Source organism: Sciurus vulgaris (assembly GCF_902686455.1).
Source record: "Sciurus vulgaris genome assembly, chromosome: 4".
In the NCBI taxonomy this organism is placed as follows: Eukaryota; Metazoa; Chordata; class Mammalia; order Rodentia; family Sciuridae; genus Sciurus; species Sciurus vulgaris.
The window spans coordinates 55,362,040-55,383,249 of NC_136464.1; the positions used below are offsets into that span (position 1 = coordinate 55,362,040).

At 51.0% G+C, this 21,210-nt stretch overlaps 1 protein-coding gene across 2 annotated transcripts in view; it reads right to left on the reverse strand.

Annotated features, from left to right (window-relative positions):
• The window catches only part of CHST3 (carbohydrate sulfotransferase 3), a 33,133-nt gene that overhangs the window by 10,786 nt on the left and 1,137 nt on the right, over positions 1-21,210 (reverse strand). The window contains exon 1 of one of the 2 annotated variants that reach the window (XM_079137102.1): positions 17,721-18,351. The exons of the other annotated variant lie outside the window; for it this stretch is intronic. The gene's annotated coding sequence lies outside the window, so the exon portion shown is untranslated. Of the gene's footprint in view, positions 1-17,720; positions 18,352-21,210 lie in introns of those variants that run through there. 2 annotated transcript variants of the gene reach the window in all.

The following is a 21,210-nucleotide window of genomic DNA, read 5'->3' on the forward strand; positions in this document are numbered from 1 at the left end:
CAAGCTTGGAGACTCCATGCCACTCAGCCTGTGATCCCAGCACAGGGGAGGGCAAGGAAGAAGAAACTTAGCGAGACCTTGTCTCCAAATCAAATAACAACAGCTGTGGATACAACTTAGTGGTAAAGTGCTCACAGCATGCATGAGACCCTGGGTTTGATACCTAGCTCTCCACCCCCTCAAAAAAAGAATAAAAAAAACCCAATAATTTTGTTCATGAGACAAAGTTTCAGAGTATGGGATTTTCCATTTATGTTATGTCAGTGCTCAAAAAGTTTCAGATTTGGGAACATTTCAGATTTTCAGATTACGTATGCTCGGCCTGTATTTTCCTTCCACTGTTCAAGTCTGAAGGGATGTTTTCTTTCTGAGAAGTTCAAGAGAAATCTGTCCTGTGCACCACCCCATCAATCACGAAGAAACATGGCTCTCTTCCTAAAATGGCAGAACTTTGGGACTGGGAAGGGCTTAGGACTTTTCTTATCCATGTTTCCTTACTTTTCACCTGTAGAAACTCAGGCTCAGAGAAGCTTGACCAAAATTTTGGTGCTGACAAAACCAGAACCATATTCTAGGTCTCCTGTCTCACAAGTTAATGATCAGTGACCAGTGCTATCACCCAGACACTCATGGTTTCACTCACTCAGGAACCCTTAGCATAAATGGCAAATATAAGGCACATCTACTCCGCAGTCCTGTGCCTGGAGCAGACATCACTAATCAATCATGGTCTTTTCAGCTGAGGCTGGATGGAACCTCATAAGCCTTTTCAATACAGGGCCAATTCATTAGAGTTGGCAAGGAAGACAAAACCCATTTGCCCTCCCAACCATAGAGGATCTCCTCTGGCTACAAAACCATCCTTTAGTTTGGCAATCTACTATATGACATCACGCTTAAACACCAGCTCAAATGCCAACTCTCCTTCTACTTACATAAACCCTCCATTCAAGCACATGTTCCTTGTATGTCCAGCTTGCAAGATTTTAACCCAGAAATCACTTTGTGGCACAAACACCACAGGTCACATTAATGGTGAGGTTCAGAGTAGTTAAATCATCAAAGTTTGCAAAAATTTTGCCTTCTGCAAAGAACGGCAGTGGATGCAAGGTTCTCCTTATCCCTTCTGCACCTCTGTCCCTCGTGTGGCTTGTTTCATGAACCAGTGAGGAGGTGGAGCTAGAGCGAGCCTAGGAAAACTGCAGAGAAAACTGCTGCCAATCCCCGCCACACCACAGCTGGCGCAGCTCTTGACGCGGCTAATTTTATATTATTACTCACATACCTTTATATGTTTTTATGAATAACAGCCAAAATGAAAAAAAACAAAAACAAAAAAAAGTCATGAGGCTTCCCCACCAAAGGTTTTTGGGTTTGGGGAAATTTTGGGCAAGACACCGGGGTGTGTTTTGAGTGTGAACATAATCTGCCATGGGTATTACAGCAGAAAAAGATGGGAAAGCAACTGCTAAAGAAAACATAGGAGTGCAGATTGGAACCATACACGCTGTCATTGTGTTCACGTATTTGACAAAGAACAAAATGTCCTAGAGTATTCTGTGTGGGTGCAGTTTTGGGGGAACTGACAGAGATATGGCCCTCATTGAGTACCCATGTGTTCCTCCACATTGCCCGGCCTCTCCTGCAGTCTCTGTGACTGGTTCTGGTCAGTGGGATGTGGGTGAAAGTGATGTAAGCCACTTCAAGGTTTGCTCCTTGAAATGATTCCACACATTCCTCAAGGGCTCTCTTCCCTGGCTGGCCACATGTTCCCAAAATTTAGTTCCAAATGGAAGCAGCTGGATCCCTGATGCTGCTTGGAGAGCCACCCAGTCTGTATTAGACGTGATTTAAGAGAATAATAAGCCTTTGCTGTGTTATGCCATTGAGAATTGGGGGTCTAATTGTTCTTCTGCAGCAGAGCCTGTCCTATCCTGACTAATACATAAACTTCTCCCATAATGCTGACAGGGGTATCCTTTTAAAGGCCATTTTGGCCTCAATTTTACAATTAAATATGCATACTCTTTGCTGTGGTCTGAATGTTTATGTTCCTCCAAAATCCTTAATTTGAAATCTAGCCCCAATGTGCTAGTATTTAGGGGTAGGGCCTTTGGAAAGTGACTGACATGAAGCGGGAGCCTTCATGAATGGGATTAAGGTCCTTGTAAAAGAAGCCTGTGGGAGCCTGTTTGCCCTTTCCACCAAATGAGCACGCAGCAAGAAGACACCATCTTTAAAATACAGAATGAACCCTCATCAGACCCTGAATCTTCTAGTGCCTTGATTCTGGACTTTCCAGACCCCATAACTATGTACGGTAAGTTTCTGTAATGTATAAATCTCCCAATCTTTGGTAGTTTGTTATAGCAGCCCCAACAGCCTATGATAGATTCTCTTTGACCTAGCAATTAATCTTGCAGGTGGGCTTGCATAGGTAACAATAAGGACACACACTGTTTCTAACAGCAAAAGCCTGACAGTGACCTTAATGCATGTTAATAGGGGGGAAAAACCCACTTGTTAGATAAATGTTAGGTACATTTGATAATGTGATACTCTGTAATGATTAAAAAGAAGAGGTGGTAGAGCACTTGACTAGTATGTGTAAGGCTCTGGGTTGAATTCTCAGCACCGCATATAAACAAAGGTCCATCACCAAACAACTAAAAAAATATATTAAATAGAAAGAAAGAAGTAGATCTGCAGAGGCCGATATGAAATGCTGTTCAAGATATAAGTGATAAAAGCAAGGAGCAGGGCCTTTGTGGCATGCCACCAGCTGTGCAAGGCAGGACTGGAGACACAAGCGCAGGCTCGGCTTAGATCCCTCCAGAGAGGGAAGCAAGAAGTTGACGAGAGAGGTTGAGGGGCCTGAGAACACGGCTGAGAACCTGAGAACTGGGACCCATTTTAACTCGTACTTTCTTCTACTGTTTGAATTTATTATCATGTTTATTTATTACCCTTTTCAAAATAAAAGGAAATGGTGCTAAAAATAAATTGGAATTAAAAGAGCATATGGGGGGGAGAAGAATAGAAGTGCATTGGATTAGACCAAGGGGAATGGGGGAGGGGGGTGGGAAAGACAGTGGAACGAATCAGACATGACTTTCCCGTGTTCATATAGGAACACACGGCCAGTGAAATTCCACATCGTGTCCAACCACAAGAATGGCAAGTGACACTCCATGTGTGTATGATGTGTCAAAACACACTCTACTGTCATGTATGACTACAAAGAACAAATTAAAAAATAAAGTATTAGAAAAGTTACAGAAAGAAATAATTAAAAAATACAGCTCCTTAGGTGATTTTAATCTAGAATCAGGAGACAGAGAGGCTCTATTTCAGAGCACCTACTTCACTACCCAGGGCATCTCAGAGATGGAGGAGCTTCTGCCTGATGGCACACTGGCTCCTCAGCACCCCCCACGGCAGGGGAGGGGCACCTGACTCTCGCTGAGCGGGCATGGGCGGCAGGAGGATGGTCTGTGGTCCTGGTTTTATTCAGGACACAAGTGCTTAAGGAGCTTCCAGGACTGTGTGTAAGTGCTCCATTTAAAACCAGTTCCCGGGCTGGGGAGATAGCTCAGCTGGTAGAGTGCTCGCACTACGGCCCTGAGTTCAATCCCCAGCACCGCAAAAAAAAAAAAAAAAAAAAAAAAAAAATAAAACCAGCTCCCCTAAGTGTTGCAAAATAACAGCAAAACAAAAAATCAGTTTGTCTGTCTATCTATCTATCTATCCATCCATCCACACACACCATGGACTCTCCTAGACCATGGACTCCTCCTTAGCAACAAAAAGGTCCATTGATATAACTACTGATACACATGACTTGGATGAGCTGATACACATGACTTGGATGAGTTTTTTTATAAATATTTTTTGGTTGTAGATAGACATAATATCTTATTTATCTATTTTTATGTGGTGCCGAGGATCGAACCCAGTGCCTCACATACACAAGGCAAGTACTCTACCACTGAGCAGCAACTACAGCCCCTTGGATGAGCTTTGAGGGAATTAGGTTGAGGGAAAAAAAAAAAAAGCCAATCCCAAAGGACTCCATACTACATGACTCCACTTACATAAAATTCTTGACATGGCAACACTATAAGGATGGAGAACAGATAAGTACTGCCAAGAGTTAAAGGGGCAGGCGCTGGAGAGGAGAGAGTTTATCTATAAAAGGGCAATACCAGGGATCCTTGAGGTGGTGACACTGTAGCTCCACCTTAACAAGGTCAATGTTCTCATTGGACTGAAGTTCTGTAAGAGTTACCACCAGGGGAAATTGGGTAATGAATTCTTTCTTCCCCCCAAGTACTAGGGATTGAACCCAGGGGCGCACTGCCACTGAGATACATCTCCAGCCCTTTTTATTTTGAGACAGGGTCTCATTAAATTGCTCAGGCCATCCTTGAACTTGCGATCCTCCTGCCTCAGCCTCCTGAGTTGCTGGGATTAGGAGCGTGCAGCACGGCACCTGGCTTTGCCGTATTATTTCTTAAAGCTGCAGATGAGGCTGGGGGTGAAGCTCAGTGGAAGCGTGCTTTCCTGGGCCCTGTGTCTGATCCCCAGCATCACAGGAAAAAAAAAAAAAAAAAAAAAAAAGTACAATTAAAGGGGAAAACCAAAACTGGCTTACACAACAGTAGGCAGGCTTTAAAGAGCTCTTTGCAAAATGGAGCTGGAGGTGGGGCAATGGATGGAACCGGAACAGCCTTCCTGGCACAGAAAATGAACGAGTCCAGTCTGGCTTTTTGGGACTGAGTCTCCTAGGGTCTGTTTGTGTGTAAAAAGCTTGGGGGCTTTTGGAGAAGAAAGTCGAATGAGAAAAGAACTTGACGAGGAAGCTCCATCCTTGTGGTAGGGGACAGAGAAAGAGGGGCTTCCATGCCTCCAAAATCAAGCCCAACTCCTCCCCCAGGGACAACCTGACCCACCCCATCTTTCCAACAGGACTCCTCTCCCTCTGGCGAAACAGGCTCCACCATTAGCAGAGGACACAGACACAGAAGAGAACAGTGCTGGGATCAGCACTTCACATTCTGTGAAGAATGCGGCGAGGGCTGGGGTGTAGCTCAGTGGCAGAGTGCTTGCCTGGGGTGTGTGAGGCCCTGGGTTTGATCCCAGCACTGCTAAACAGAAGAAGAAAATGAAGAACGTGGTGGGCAGAGGAAGCCCCTGAATGGGTCAGACGTGCCTGGCTTCCTCCAGCTCCCTAACTCATTCCTGGGTGACCCAGGGGTCTGCCTGGCTGCTCTGCACTCATTTGTGACATGGGGTTAGTCAGTGTGGGATTAGTTTCCTGCATTTATGACCTTATAGTTCTGAATGTCAGAAGTTCACAGTCAGCTTTGCACCCCGAAGATCTGCCTCCCTCCGCCTGGACGCTCCAGGGAGAGCAGCTTTCCAGCCTCCAGAGGCTGCCAGCTTTCCCTGGGCCCTGGCCGCTCCTCCATCTCCAAAGCCAGCCATGGCAGACAGGGCCTTTCTCATGCCACTTTCTTCTGACTCTCCTTTCTGTCGTCAAATCTCTGCCTCCTTCTTGAGAAGGGTCCTGGTGATTCTAGCAAGGGCGTCCCGGGAAAATCCGGAGGAGATGTCCATCTCAAAATCCTTAACTTCATAACATCTGCAAAATCCCTTGCACCACAGAGACACACTTGTGTGCGGGCATATACAGTGCTGGAGAGTCACAGGTGGACATCTTTGGGGGCCACGCTTGGCCTCCCATAGGCGCCCACCTCACTGAATGGGTCCTATAAGTTAAATGTTTAGCAGCATCTGATAGGAGGCCAGGATGCGGAATTCTGCTGGGCATGAGAATCATTTGACAGCTTTTAAAAAATATCAGTGACAATGAAAAATACAAAACATTGAAGAAAGAAATTGAGGAAGACCTTAGAAGATGGAAAGATCTCCCATGTTCTGGGATAGGCAGAATTAATATTGTCAAAATGGCCATACTACCAAAAGTGCTATACAGATTCAATGCAATTCCAATTAAAATCCCAATGACGTACCTTACAGAAATAGAGCAAACAATCATGAAATTCATCTGGAAGAATAAGAAACCCAGAATAGCTAAAGCAATCCTTAGCAGGAAGAGTGAAACAGGGGGTATCACAATACCAGAACTTCAACTATACTACAAAGCAATAGTAACAAAAACAGCTTGGTATTGGCACAAAAATAGACAGGTAGATCAATGGTACAGAATAGAGGACACGGACACAAACCCAAATAAATACAATTTTCTCATACTAGACAAAAAGGTGCCAAAAATATGCAATGGAGAAAAGATAGCCTCTTCAACAAATGGTGCTGGGAAAACTGGAAATCCATATGCAACAGAATGAAACTAAACCCCTATCTCTCACCCTGCACAAAAATCAACTCAGAATGGATCAAGGACCTTGAAATCAGACCAGAGACCCTGCATCTTACAGAAGAAAAAGTAGGTCCAAATCTTCACCTTGTTGGCTTAGGATCAGACTTCCTTAACAGGACTCCCATAGCATAAGAAATAAAAGCAAGAATCAATAACTGGGATAGATTCAAACTAAATAGCTTTCTCTCAGCAAAGGAAACTATCAGCAATGCAAAGAGAGAGCCTACAGAGTGGGAGAATATCTTTGCCACTCATACTTCAGATAGAGCACTAATTTCCAGAATATATAAAGAACTCAAAAAACTCTACACGAAGAATACAAATAACCCAATCAACAAATGGGCTAAGGATATGAACAGATACTTTACAGAAGAAGATCTACAAGCAATCAACAAACATATGAAAAAATGTTCACCATCTTTAGTAATAAGAGAAATGCAAATGAAAACTACACTAAGATTCCATCTCACCCCAATTAGAATGGCGATTATCAAGAATACAAGCAACGATAGGTGTTGGAGAGGATGTGGGGAAAAAGGTACACTCATACATTGCTGGTGGGGATGCAAATTAGTGCAGCCACTCTGGAAAGCTGTGTGGAGATTCCTTAGAAAACTTGGAATGGACCCTCCATTTGACCCAGCTATTCCACTCCTTGGCCTATACCCAAAGGACTTAAAATCAGCATACTACAGAGATACAGCCACATCAATGTTCATAGCTGCTCAATTCACAATAGCCAGACTGTGGAACCAACCTAGATGCCCTTCAATTGATGAATGGATAAAGAAACTGTGGTATATATATACAATGGAATATTACTCAGCTATAAAGAATAATGAAATTATGGCATTTGCAGGCAAATGGATGAAATTGGAGAATATCATGTTAAGTGAGATAAGCCAATCTCAAAAATCCAAAAGGCGAATGATCTCACTGATAAGCGGATGATGACACATAATGGGGGGGGGTGGGAGCGGGGCAAGATTGGAGGAAGGAGGGACTGTGTAGAGGGAAAAGAGAGGTGGGAGGGGTGGGGGGAAAGGAAAAAATAGCGGAATGAATCAAACATCATTACCCTATGTAATGTATGATTATGCAAATGGTATGCTGTTACTCCATGTAGAAACAGAAACAACATGTATCCCATTTGTTTACAATAAAAATAAATTAAAATATATATATATATATATCAGTGTCCGGAGTCACCCCTGAGGATTCTGAGGAGGTGTGGTGTGTGCATGGGAGTGTTTATAAGCTCCCTGACGGCGGCCAGGCAGCCAGGGCCGGGGCTGAAGTCCGTGTGAGCAGTTATCCTTATTCCCCACAGCTACTTAGCACCGACCTCAGGGCCTGGGAGCTGTTGAACAAGTGTTTGTTGAACTGGACTGAACTGAACCACTCCTGGGCTCCACGGGGCCCCTGAGCTGGGGTGGGAAGGTTGAGGGAAAGGGGTTTCTCACTGCTGCATCAGGCCCCGAAGAAAGGGGAAGAATGAGGCTCTGTGGACGGACAGAGACTGAGGCCTCCAAGCCAACCTCACACCCAGCAATGGCGGTCTGGGAGGCTGGAGTCCTTTCTCTCTCCAAAGTACAGTCCAGGGGGCCAGCCAGGGCAGAATCCAGTCATCAACGGGCCATTGTCACTGGAACAGAGGGGCTCTGTGCCCACTGAACACTCCCCTCCCTAGCAAAGCTGCTCCCAGCTGAGCTGGCTTCTGGAGGTCTGTGATGCTAGGAGGGGACTGTGGGGCCCCAAGGCTACGGTGGAGGATTAGGGGCGGGGGCTGAGAGTCCTCTGCTCATTTATACAGTCTCCAAAGTCAGCAGGCTGCGATGCCAGGAAATGTTCTGGTCAAAGTTGGGAAGCCAGAGACAGCCAGTAAAATCCCCGGACCCCAACCAGAGCCCATAGGGACCACCTTCCCCATGGGATGGTCACACTTTTTCTTCCTTTAAAAAAACCCAGAAAGGTGAAATCCACAGGTAAATGGAGGCTTTCATTGCCAGTGTTTTTGAGAGGGCCGGGAGGGTTTTATGTTCTCTGGGTATGGGATTTGCGAGGCAAGTAATTCAACCAGGGCGGCGCATGAATGTCTCTTTGCTTAGCAGAACTTTCTGTGTTCAGCATCTGACATGAATAGTGTGAGCTGGGTTTTAGGAGGGTGGTGTTAAAGATCTCAAAGACAGGGCCTGGCCAGCATCCTGGAAAAACCCCAGAGATCCACACTTCTTTTCTTTTTTAACTTTGGTACCAGGGATTGAACCTAGGGGCACTTTACATCTGAGTCACATCCCCAGCCCTTTTTTGTATTTTATTTAGAGACAGGGTCTCACTGAGTTGCTTAGCAACTTGCTTTTGCTGAGGCTGGCTTCGAACTTGTGATCCTCTTGCCTCAGCCTCCTGAGCTGCTCGATGGACAGGCAGGTGCCACTGCACCTGGCAGAGATGCACACTTCTTGTGGTAACCATCATCCATTCTCATCTCTTCAGTAAGCAAAGCCCCAGTGGGCTCTGCAAGAGAGCACACTGCCCTAAAAATATGCTAGGAGGGCTGATCTCAAAGGGGGGCTGCTGGCCAGCGGTGGTTGGAGAGGCCGATCCTCAGGTCACACCAGATCCACTGAGTCAGCATCTTAGGTCCGAAGCAGCAAACTGCTTCCACAGCCCTGCCCGTGGGCCTGATGCACACTTCTGACTGCAAGCCACTGTGCCAGAAGGGTCGTTTCCAAACTGAAGGTAGGGCAACCAATTTGGGAGGTCAGGCACACTTTTATTTATTTCTTTCTTTTTTAATAGAACTGTATTGTGTAGAATAGAAAATATCAGAGTGCCTCAGACATAATAAGGATAAATACAGGTTTCATAGGCTTTTATTTCAGTTGTGTGTATTTGTGTCTGAGGTTTGGGCAAAGAGCTTAGAAAGCCAGTGTTTAGAGCTGAATGTACTCATTGACACTAGCTCCCCTTTCCTGAGGGGACTGAATGGGGAGGCTGTCAAGATGGTGGCGGAGAGTTCCCTGCAGTCCCCTGGGGGGGGGGGGTTGGGCAGGTAGTCATTAACCCAGGGTGGGTGCTGCCCAAATTCCACTCAGCTCCTACAGGCTGGGCCCAAGCCCCACACGTCCCCAGAGCCGCCCGTGGTCCTGCGCACAGCCATAGTCAGTCTCTCCGGGCATGGCACCCCCACCTCCTTCCCTTCCCTGCAAGCCCTCGGCGCCCCCAGTTCTCAGGAGCTCACTGGGCAAGCTGGGTCCTCCCGCCACCCTCAACTTCCATCTAAAGGAGAAACAGGTTCGGAGAAGCCCAATGACCTGCCCAAGGTCACCCCGCTGGAGGCTCAGGGTCAGGCTAGGAAGGTCCCCGTGGCCACTGCTTCCCCAGCACCACCGATCTCCACCTCCATCGTGTTGGGGCTAGTGTGCACCCGCAGTCACTGCTCAGCACTGGATAAGGACGTGGGGAGCAGGAAGGGAAAAGGAAGGGAGGGAATATGTTCCAGGGCCAAGGACAAAACAGTATGTCATTGACCTTCCCCCTGACACTGGGCTCCCAGGTTCAGATCTGGGGGCGCAGCCGGGGGAGGGGTCCAGACATCACCTCGCTGTGCCTCGAATACTGACTTTGGTCCACCAAGCTGTGCTGGACAGGGGCCCCTTGGAGGGAGGCCATCTCCAATGGCTGGACAGGAGTGGCCGGACAGAAGTCACCTGGTATGGGAGGAACCTCTCCGGCATTCCCTATAGGATGCTCCCTCCCTGGTGCCTCAACCTGGGCTGCTCAGCACAGCAGCTCCTGGCCTCTGCCTTCTCATCTGCAAAAGGGTGTGACAGACAGCAGGATCTACCACACAGAAGCACCGGAGGCTGTGCCTGAGTCCCTCAAGCAACGTTTCACGTACAGCGGAGGCTGCGGCAACCCTCTGTGCAGGTCCTGTGCTCGGACAAGCTGTAAGGAATGAGAGGTCACCTCGCCAAGGAAGTGAGCTGATCTCTGATCCTGGACACCCTCTGGGAAGCCTGGAGGAGCAGGGTCAGAACCTGTGGCTGGAGCCTGAAGCCTGCTGAGGTTCCGAGCCCAGCTGAGCACTCTCTACTGAGTGACGCAGGCGCACACTGGCTTCTCTGGCTTCATTTCTCCTTGGTCAAACGGACAGCAGTGCTACCTCATGGGGTTGCCATGAAGACAGGACTAGGACAATGGCTGTTCCTGGGTGGCAGGTGCCTGACAGAGGCAGGGCTCCACTAGAGGCAGGGGTGGTGTTACTATGACCAAAGGCTCTACAGCCAGCTTCTCTCAACAAGTGGCCCCGAGCCAGCCAAGCTTACAAGACTCTGAATATACGGATTAAGAGACAGCCTGGACGAGTCTGATCACCCTTGCCACCCCCTGCACCCAAGCTGTGGCCTCCTGCCTTGCAAGACAAGAGCAGGCAAAGGAGAAGGGGCAGCTGGGAGCACAGGTGAGCGGGCAACCTGGAGGAAGCTGAGCTTGCCAGCTGAGTGGACAGGCTGTGGCTGGCTCCCAGGCGCCACGGGGATGGATGGAGGAGGTGGGGGCCCGTTTGTCTGTGTGGGTGGAGACAAAGGTGACTTCTGATGGTGGACAGTCACTTAGCAATGGACCATAGCAATTATCATAAGAGTCCTCAGGCAGAGTTGGACTGTGCAGGGGGTCCTGGCGCTATTTCCAGCCCGGTTATATTCCAGGTTGTGCCTTGGTTTACCTATTCACAGGGAGCCCAGAGGAGTCAGATATTAGTTGCTTTAAAACCAGACAGGGTGGTTCATGCCTGTAATCCCAGCCACCTGGGAGGCTGAAGCAAGAGGATCGCAAGTTCAGAGGCCGGCTCAGTAACTCAGCAAGACCTTTTCTCAAAATATAATAAAAAGGGCTGGGCGCTCATTCGGAGAGTGCTGGCTTAGTGAGGCCCTGGGTTCAATCTGCAGTCCTGGGGGAGAAAAACACCGCTGGGGTAGGGATTAGCTCAGTGGCAGGGCCATTGCCTAGCATGGCGCAATGGCACTGGGTTTGATCCTCAGATCCTCAGCACCGTGAAAACAAACGGGACAATTTAAGAGCAGCTCACACAGACAAAATCAATACTACTGGTTGCCTCTGTGAAGGGTCCTGGGTTCCTGAGGCACAAGAAAGAAACTTCACCGTGTATCTTCACGTACCTTTTCAGTTTTGTACCATGGACATGTATTACTTATAAAATTTAATAAAATTAATAATGAAAGAAAAGTAGGTACCAGTTTGCTACCCGTAGAAGTAGCAGCAAAGCTCGTATGAGGTTAGACTCTTGTTTTAGAAAAGCCTTTTTAATAGGTCTTTAAATTTAAGCAGCAACAGAGGCAAAATCTCACACCAGCGAGGAAAATGGGGCAAGAAGTAAAACTGCTCCTGAACTCTAGAGAGACCCTGAGTTGGCGGGCGCTGCTTGGTGGGCGGAAGGCTAGCCCTGCCTCCTTCAGAAAGAGACGGTCCCTCTGTCCTCTCTGCAGAAAGGCGACTTGAGCCTTGATTCCTCCTCCTTCCAGTGGAGGGAGCTCAGGCAGCCAGAAGGCCGCTCGGAGCCTCAGTGTCCCCCCTGGAAAATGGGGCTGATCGCGCCTCTCTGGGGAGGGTGGTGGGCAAGGAACCATCCTACACAGGCCTGAGGACTGGAGCTCTTCCCAGCTGCCTGTGGAGGGCGGCAGCAGCTGCCAGCAGCCTGGCATCCTGCACCCACAGACGGGCCGAGGAGGCTGGCACTCAGCCGGTTTGACTCAGCTCCTTCACAGGTCTGGCCCGCCAGCCCAGGACAAGGCAAGCTTTGCCTGTCCCCCGATGCTCCTTCCCCAAACGGAGAGTCAGCAGGGGTTTACAGAAACCTCTCGGCCCGAGGTGAGTGAGGGCCAAGGCACTCTCTGGCACCTCCGATGTGGATCCACAGCCTCGCTGCAGCTCTGGGCAGCGGCCCACACCCTGAGAGAACGCTGCCTGGCACTTCCTGTCTGCACTGCACACTGTACCCGGCATAGGTGGACTGCACCCCCTTGCTATGGTTCTCTGGTTGGCTTCACTTGGGGCTTGATGGCAGAGTGGCTAAAAGCACCTCTGGAGTCGGGTGGCCATCATGTGCATCCTGGCCATGTGCCCACGGACCAGTCACCGGCTCTCTCTCAGGCTTATCACAGGCACTTGCAAAATAGGACACACCTCGTGCAATCAGTTGGATGCAAATAAAGGACCCTCTGCCCAAGGATGCTTCAACCAAAGAGCTCCCAGATGCGCCACTGTCCTGTGGCAGGCAGAGCCGTTCGTTCACCCGAGTCCCCTCTAAGGCATGGCATGGTGCTGGACACCCAGCTCAACCAGACTCTGTTTTTCCAAAATCTGATCCCCACAGAAGAGCACTGTGCTCAAAGGAGAAGCAAGCTGACCCTAGCAGACCCTAGAGCTGTCCCCTCCCAGTCTAGTGAGAACTTCTAAAAGTGGAGACTTTCTGTGTCCATCACCATTTCCAGAAGCTTCTGCTTCAGCAGTGTGTGCTAGTGGGTCCGGGTGGGGGCCCCAGGCGGAGAGTGGGGAGGTGGGAGACAGCAGCTGGGAAGGAGAACCCAGGGCAGGAGGAAGGGGAGCTGACTGGCCTGGCCACCTGGCAGGGGGACTTTGGGCTCCGTCACCAGGAGAAGCACAGAGGGCAGACTGGCAGGTGGGCGGCAGACAAGTGAGACTCGGTGATGTCATGTTTTCCCCCGAATGACTCAATGGCTTGCCCTGGGGCAATGAATGGTGAGCTGTGTGCTGTGCCTCCAGATGACCCTGCATCCCCCACGTCACCCCGTCACCTCCTGTCCTCCCTGCCCCAGGACCCCAGGCCCCGGTATCCATGCTGTTTCTGGCTACAGCCCCAGCCCTGGCAAGGTCCCATGCTGCTTCTGCCACGTCTCTCGAATCTCCACTTTGAGGGAGGACCGAATGTCAGAAAGACCTGGGTTCACTGCTGCCTCTGAGTCCCTCTGGCTGAGTCGCCTTGAGCAGGTTACCCTGCCTCTCTGGGTTTCTGTTTCCTTATATATAAAATGGAGCCACTGCTAACGACCTGGCTGGTTTTTATGGGGCTTAGTAAGAATGTCTACAAAGCACTTGGCAGCCAGTGGGTACTTAGGAAATGGTCAGTATGACATTCAGGGGCCTCTGTGATCTGACCTCAGTTTACTTTTCTACCTGAACTTAAAAATCTATACTATTTTCAATCTCTAGCATAAAAAATAACATACATACACACATCCCCTCCAAGATTATGTAAAATGGTTTGTGTTTTTAATGCTGTATATAATGCGCTACTCCAAGCACTTGTATGGAAATGTGTTTTATACTCATACCACCATCATGTGTGGTGAGTACCATTGGTGAGAAAACTGAGGCACAGAGAAGTTAAGCAACTTGGCCATGATCACACAGCTAGTAAGCAGGGAGTACACAGCCTGGCACAGAGCCTGCATATGTAACCACAACTTGGGCCTCCTTCATCTTTCTCTCTCTCCTCTTCTTCATGCAGCCTACAAATTACAAGACAGTCCAATTGGATTCCTCACTATTCTTGCCTTTGTTTGTTTCTTTTCCTTTCTTTCCTTCCTTCCTTCTCTCTCTCTCTCTCCCTCTTTAACCATATTGGGGATTATACTTAGGGGCCTTTACCACTGAGCTACATCTCCAGTTCTTTTTATTTTTTTATTTTGAGGAAAGGATCTCACTAAGTTGCTGAGGCTGGCCTTGGACTTGTGGATCCTCCTGCCTCAGCCTCCTGAGTCACTGGGATTACAGGTGTGCACCACCGTGCCTGGCTCGACTTTCTTATCTTGTGTCTTTGGCCCACATCCTTTCATGAAGCCTTCCTCAAGGCCACAGGTTCATCCCGGTCTGTCATCACAGCTGGACTCAAGGTGTCACTGGTGACAGAGTCTCCTTGGCTTTCTGCAGGGGAGGACCTGTTAGCCCCAGCCTGCCTTGCACAATGTGGGGCAGGACCAGGTATGTAGCACCTGGGCAGGCGATCCCTAAGAACCCAGCCCCAGGCGGGGGCGGATGGGATGCTTCTGGGAGGATAAACTGAGGCCTGGAGCTGGGACCACAAGGCGGCTCCCCCCACCTCAGGGACAGAGCCTGCCGGCGGGCCTCCTTCTCCCTGCTCAAGGGAAATCACTCAGTCATGGCAGCCTGCGTTGCTTGTCAGGACTGGACCCTGGAGCAGCTACACCCATGTTTGGGGCCAGGGACTAAATGGCCCATTAGAGGTGTCCATGGGCAGGCGGCGCAGGCAGGGGCAGAACAGAGAGTGACTCTTCCTCAGGATCCCACCCAGCCCACAGGGTAATGGCCTTGTGAGACCATGTGCCTGGGGTCCCACTTTCCTGTCCCGGGTCCATGTCAGCTGCTCCTCCAGTCACCACCTCTGCAGGCAAGGACCACTACCTTACCATGTCCTAAAGGGGACCATCCCACCCGCCAGCCAGCAGCTCATCAGGTCCCCGTCCTGCATGGATAGCCCCCTCGCACACTAGGACCCGACAATCGCGGCACAGCTGAGGCTGCGCGAACTAGCACAGGGAACACAACGTGAACAAGGCAGACGCCCTCCTGCCTCACGCATGCTCACTCCCGGCAGAGACCACAGACCCACTGAGCCGCCACTCAGACAGCGGGTAACACCACCAGGGGACCAGGCAGCCACGAGGAGGGGCATCGCCCTGGCTCGGGTGAGAGGATACGTCCAGGCCCAGGGAAACAGGAGGATCCTTCTGGACAGCTAGAGAGGCCTCCAGGACAAGCTGTGTGTCACTGGGAAATGGGGACAGTGGGGAGCTTGGGACAACCGTGTCCCAGTGAGGGCCAGGGGCGCTGGGGTCAGACGGGGGCAGGTCAGGGCTGCGCTTCCACCGGCAGTGTCCTCAGCGGGCTGCAAGGGCCACCTCCGGGGGCTTCCCTGTCAGAGCCCCCGGCACGCCCTTGCCACAGGTGGAAGACGAGTGTCCCTTGGTGGGGCCATTTCTTGTCGCAGTGCAGCCACGCGGGACAGACACAGGTGCTGCGGGAGGGAAGAAGCCCAGGTGCCAGGCCTCTGGGCTCAGGCACGCTCACACTGGACATGGGCAGCTCCCTCAGCCTCTGGCTGTTTTCCTCCCTGTAAATGGCAACAACGAATGTCACCCTCGGGAGCTTCCTGTGGGAGCTCAGGCGGGGACGCCCAGACGGGGCGCTCAGGGGCGGCCTGGCTGTTGTCACTGTTTCCTGTGTGCCCTGCCCCCAGACACCTGCGCCAGGTGCAAACCCTACGGAGAAAGAGCATCTCTCAGACTGAAACCTGTCAGGGTCCCTAACCTTGGTGGCCGTGGGGTGGGCTGGGTTCTGACCTCAGTGCCTCTTCAGACGACACAACTGTCGCTCGACCCTGAGAGCCAAGGCTGGCTTCTCCTCACCGAGGAGCCGCTGGCGGTCCCCAGAGCAGAGCCAGGTGCCCATGCCCGCCCATGCGGTCCAGTTGTGAAATTCCTCGCTGCAATCAGCGCAGTCACATCCAGGGGTGACCTGCTTGTTTTTGAAAAGTATTCCTCAGATAGCACTGCTTTGGGCTCGACTGGGCACGTTAGCACTTTCCAGAGTCCCGCAGATGCGAGGCAGCTGGAGAGGAAGGGAGGACAGCCCAAGCGGGGAGAGGCAGCGGAGGACGGGAGCCAACTCTCAGGTAGCGGGCGTCTGGCCCAGGTGCCACTGGTGTGGTGTGTGTGTGAGCGTGGGCGTGCACAGGCAGGACGGAAGGCCACCGAGCTGTGGACACAGACAGGCACACCGTCTTCCGCTGTGGAGACTCTTACGAACCAAGAGCTTTCCTCGTCAGTCCAAGGGGAGAACAGAAAAAGGGAGAGGGGACCTGCCACCCGCTCTGTCAGGCCCCGCTGAACCCTGGGGTTCCATGAACCTAGTTTGAAAACCCCTGCAGCTGAAGGTGTTATTCTAACTCTCAGGGGGAATCAGCACACTGTGCCTAAATAATGAACTTCCTGTGGGGAAGAGGAGATTTCTTGCTAGTAAATTCTAATGAGAGTCTAGCATAGGGAATACCACACATCTTGGAGAACTGGGCTCCAAGCAGGTAAGGTATTGATCTCATTCACTGACAGGCTTGCGGGATCCCCACAATGCCCTGCGTGTGCGCACTCAAGACTGATTAGCAACACCAACATACACCTAGCTGTCACTGTGTGCACTTCTAGACTCCTCACATCAACTGCTGTTACAACTACCCCGTCTTACAGACTGGGAAACTGGAGGCCCGGAGAGTTTGAGGTGCTTGCCCAAGGTCACACAGCATTTTGTCCACGATGATATATGCACTGTTCTGTGAGTATGTGGTTGTGCCCTTCTCCCGCCAAGACTACAGGATGTGGGGCTCACCCCACAACCCCAGTCTCTGGCAGCCCGGCAGCAGCAGGACAGTACAAGACCCAAAGCCTTAGACAGTGCCCTCCCAGACCCCAGAGGTTTCAGGGTTTGCCGACCCACCTTGACAAGGCCCATACAATGGGAGGCCCCCTGGCCATTCACCGGCTATGAGTGTGGGCCCTGAGCTTCCAACCCACCAGGGAACTGCCCCACCCAGAGCTCCTGTTTCCCACTTCTCGCTGTGTGCTAAGTTTAGAGTCAGCCACCAAATAAACCGCAATTATGAAGTCAGGGAGAATCTGCTTCCTATCTCAAAGACACAAAAATGTACAACAGTGCTTGAGCTTCAGGAAGCCATCAGTGCCCAAGGCCACCACCCCTCCCTGAACTGATGGGACTTACAGTTAAAAACCTATGTCAAAATAAAAGTAAAAAATAAAAAGGGCTGGGGATGTAGCATGCCTAGGTTCAATTCCATTACCAGAAAAAAGAAAGAAAGAAATTTGACATTCTGCTAGCCTACCTACTTATTTGATACCAGAGATTGAACCCAGGGGCACTAAGTCACATTCCCAGCCCTTTTATTTAATTTTTATAATTTTGACACAGGGTATTGCTAAATTGTTGAGGCTGGTCTTAAACTTGCAATCCTCCCGCCTCAGCCTCTGAGCCCCTGGGATTACAGGCCCGTGTAGTGGACACATGGCTTTTGAGGGTTTCTTCACAGGTAGATGTAACCCAGACAACAGGGTAAATCCACCCTAAAGCAACATTTAAGACACAAAGCTTCCTCAGATGTCACAAAACTGGAGAAAGTTCCCAAGATCAAAGTCAAACTCACCAACCAACCTGCTTTCCCCCCGCAGGGGCTGGGGCTGGGACTTACCCAGAAGAAGCAGGGCTGAGCTAGAGCCCCAGGGAGGTCTTTTCTCCCCCGGTCTTCCTTGCTGCAGCCACGGCAGCCACCAGCACAAGGACTGGCAGCAGCGGTGTGTGTGAACTGACTTTTGAGGCTCCCCAAGTCCAGGGGGAGGGACTGCCCAGGGAGGGGGAAGGTGTAACCACAAGATGCCAAATAAGAACATCCTGGGCTGGGAGGGCGTGGTGTTTACTCGAGGGTGTGTGTGCAGCAGAGGCTGCACAGGGAAGCGGTATGTTGACGGTCCCCTCCTCGTCCTCCCAGTCCTCTGCAGAGTCCTCCCCAGCCCGTGATTTCCAGGACCCAGAGAAAACCCACAGTCCCCCCAACACAGAGATATCTTTGTGAGGAGGTGGGGGGCATAAAGGAGGAGGACTTGGGGGCTGAAGACATGAAGTTGCCTGTGCTCAGGGCTCCCACGGCCGCCCCTTCCCTCCACACTGGCAGGGGACCACAAGCAACCAGGCTAGGTTTGGGCCCATGGAGGCTGAGGGCTGAAAGAAACTGTCATGGCCTGCTAGGGGCCTCCCCTGGCGTGGAGTCTGCCTGCTCAGGGCAGAGCAAGCAGCATCCTGTGGCCTTTGGGCCTCCAAGAACAAAGGTGACAAATTCCATTTCTGTTTAAGGAAGAAGACCAGCGCTAGTTCTCCTGCTGTGTGGGCTTCATCAAAGCCGAGATGTCTCTGAGCATCCTTCTCAAGCTAAGATGCCCTTGAGCCCCCTGAAATACCCACTTCCCACAGACACAGCCCCTCCCTGGTTTCACCCACCACCTGACAAAAGTTTTAAGTCCCTTCCAGGGGTAGGACAACAGATGAATAGCTGTTGCCCCTCAGCTGGCGCAGCTTCGTCCCTGTACCTAGTGTCCCAAATTCCGTTCTGGACGGCGTGTCCCCTCTCTGTGGAGGAGGAGAGTGCTCCAGGACCTCTGCAGCTCAGCACTGCAAAGGTCTTGGAACCGGCCAGGTGGAAGGGGCAGGGGCCGGCTGGGTTGTGCTCATCCAGTTCCTTACTTCCTCTTAAGGTGTCGGTTTTTCTTAACTGTGGACACCTGCATCGAGAAGCTCTGGGGTGGCTGAGCTGGGGGGAGGCAGGGCAGTGAGGACCTTTGCCCCAGCAGGGATAACCCCTCTCAGACCTGGGGGAAGAACACCAGCCAGACTGAAAAACCCAGCTGGGGCCCTGAGGGCAGCACAGCGGCGGTCGCTCCTTCTGACCCCCGGTGCCCACCACCCCTCTCGAGCCTCGTTTCTGCATGTGTACAATGTGTCCAACAGATAAGTGCTGTCCCTCTGTGGGGCGACTGGGTGATTGCACGGCCAGGGACCAGGGGGTCCCTGTGGCTATCACATCCCCGTCTGCCTGGCCCTGCCCACCCATCTCTTCAGACACCGTGGAGGAGTCTAGCTCTCCAGAGTCATGCAGAAGTGGACAGTCAGCTGTGACACGGTCCCAAGTAGTGACAAGGGGAACCGCAGGTGAGGGCTGACTTCCCAGGTGACAGATGAATACCGGTGAGGGTCCAAGAGGGGAAAAGAAAGTCATAATCTATCTGAGGATGAATTCCTGGCATGCCTCTCTACCTGACGTAGGGTTATGAGTGACCACTGTGTCACCACTTCTCAGGTAAGCAGTGGACCATCTCTCATCGGAATTGCTACACCATCTCCCATGTTCACCCTCAAACTCCACTGTTTCCTGACTCCAGAGCCACACGAGAAGGTTCTAGAAATCTTTTCTTTTTTGTTTTGTTTTGGCAGTACTGGGGAATTGAACCCTGGGGTGCTCTACCACTGAGCTACGTCCCCAGGGCCTTTTAATTTTAGCTTTTTTACTTTGAAGCAGTCGTACTAAATTGCCCTGGCTGGCTTCAAACTTGTGATCCCTCCTGCTTCAGGCTCCTGAGTAGCTGGGATTCGGTGTTGTGCCACCACCCCTGGTTAGCACCAGCCTCTGATCCCAAGGTTATGGTAAACCCAGGCTGGGCATGAGGGGAAAAAAAGGGACACTTGTCAAGAGGCTCCAGACCATGTTAGTAAGTAGCACCAGTGTTGTTTCCTTGTTGCCATGGAGAATTAGTAGGGACCTGACAGACAGCCTGGCATGATGGAGACAGCATATTTGGGAGACAGACTCCCCAGGTTCAATTCCTGACCTTGTCTCTCATCAGTTTTGTGACTTTTATAAGAAGTGATTTAACTTCTCTGAGCCTCAGTTTCCTAATCTGTAAAAGGGAGATGAAGTACTAACCTTGCAGGGATGTAATGGCTTCACGAGATAATGACTACAGCTCCTGGCTCCCAGAAGGCACAAAGACTGGCAAAGGTGGGGAAGTGACTGGCTGTGTGCAGCATTCTGCTTCAATTTGGGGGTGGCCAAGGCCAGAGGCCAGAGCACTCCTTCTCTCACCTGGGGCCACGTCCTCAGCCCTTCCCACATGGTGTGCTATTTCAGTATTTGGAAGCTTAATTGCACCCTGCACCGAGTCAGAGATCTCCATGAGGGGGCAGCGTGGGGAGAGAGCCATTTTCCATGACATTCCTAGGTTGCCCCCACATCTTTGTGTGCTCCCAATCCCAGTTCCAGGAACAGGGGCTGCTTCTGCTCCTCTGGGAAACTCATGCCAAATGGCAGAGAAGAATCCACACCAACACTTAGTACAGGGACTGTGACCTCCCCTCCACCTGCTGCCACCACCACCCAAAGCCCTGGCTGGAAGATACAGCTCAGAGACCCTTCCTGAGACTCATCTCGCCAGACTAGCAGGAGCCAGGAAGAAAAGCAGGTGCCCCCCCAATTCCACAAGTCCCATGGTCTCTCTGCCCTGGTACTTGTCACTAGCCTGGCCCAAGTCTTTCTCCTACTTACACAGCCCTCTCCCCTAAAGTCAGGATGTTGGAGGGCTGCTGTAATCTACTCTTACTTTCTGCTGCCCATCTAAGTAATTTTCTGAGACCCCACTGAGTCAGCCAATCAGCAGACATCTCCCACTCCACCCCCAGCTACCGGGGATGCTGTCCTGGGAGAGGGAGATAAGACACTAAAAGTTCAATGCTAGCCCACAGGCACAGTGGAACACACAGCTGGGCTACTTCCTCAAACTTATGAGGCAGGGTTCCCTCAGGCCACCCAGGGACCCTACCTTTACAGGAAGACCAATTCTAACCTGGCTGAAGTCCAATGGGCTCAGCTCAGAGCGACTGCATAAGACATTAATTATTGGTGTTAACTCATCAAGCAACTACTTACTGAATACCCACTGTGCCCAGAACTGCACCAGGCCCAGAATGCCAAGCATCAGAAACCAAACACGACTTAAGGTGCAAAGAAAATAAATGTCTTCCTAACACCCCTGGAGTCTCCCTCCTCCCCGGGCACATACACAGCTGGAATCTCCTCACCCCGACCCCTTGGAAGTCCCTCTGAGGAAGTACATCCGCTAGGGGGAAGGGTCTCT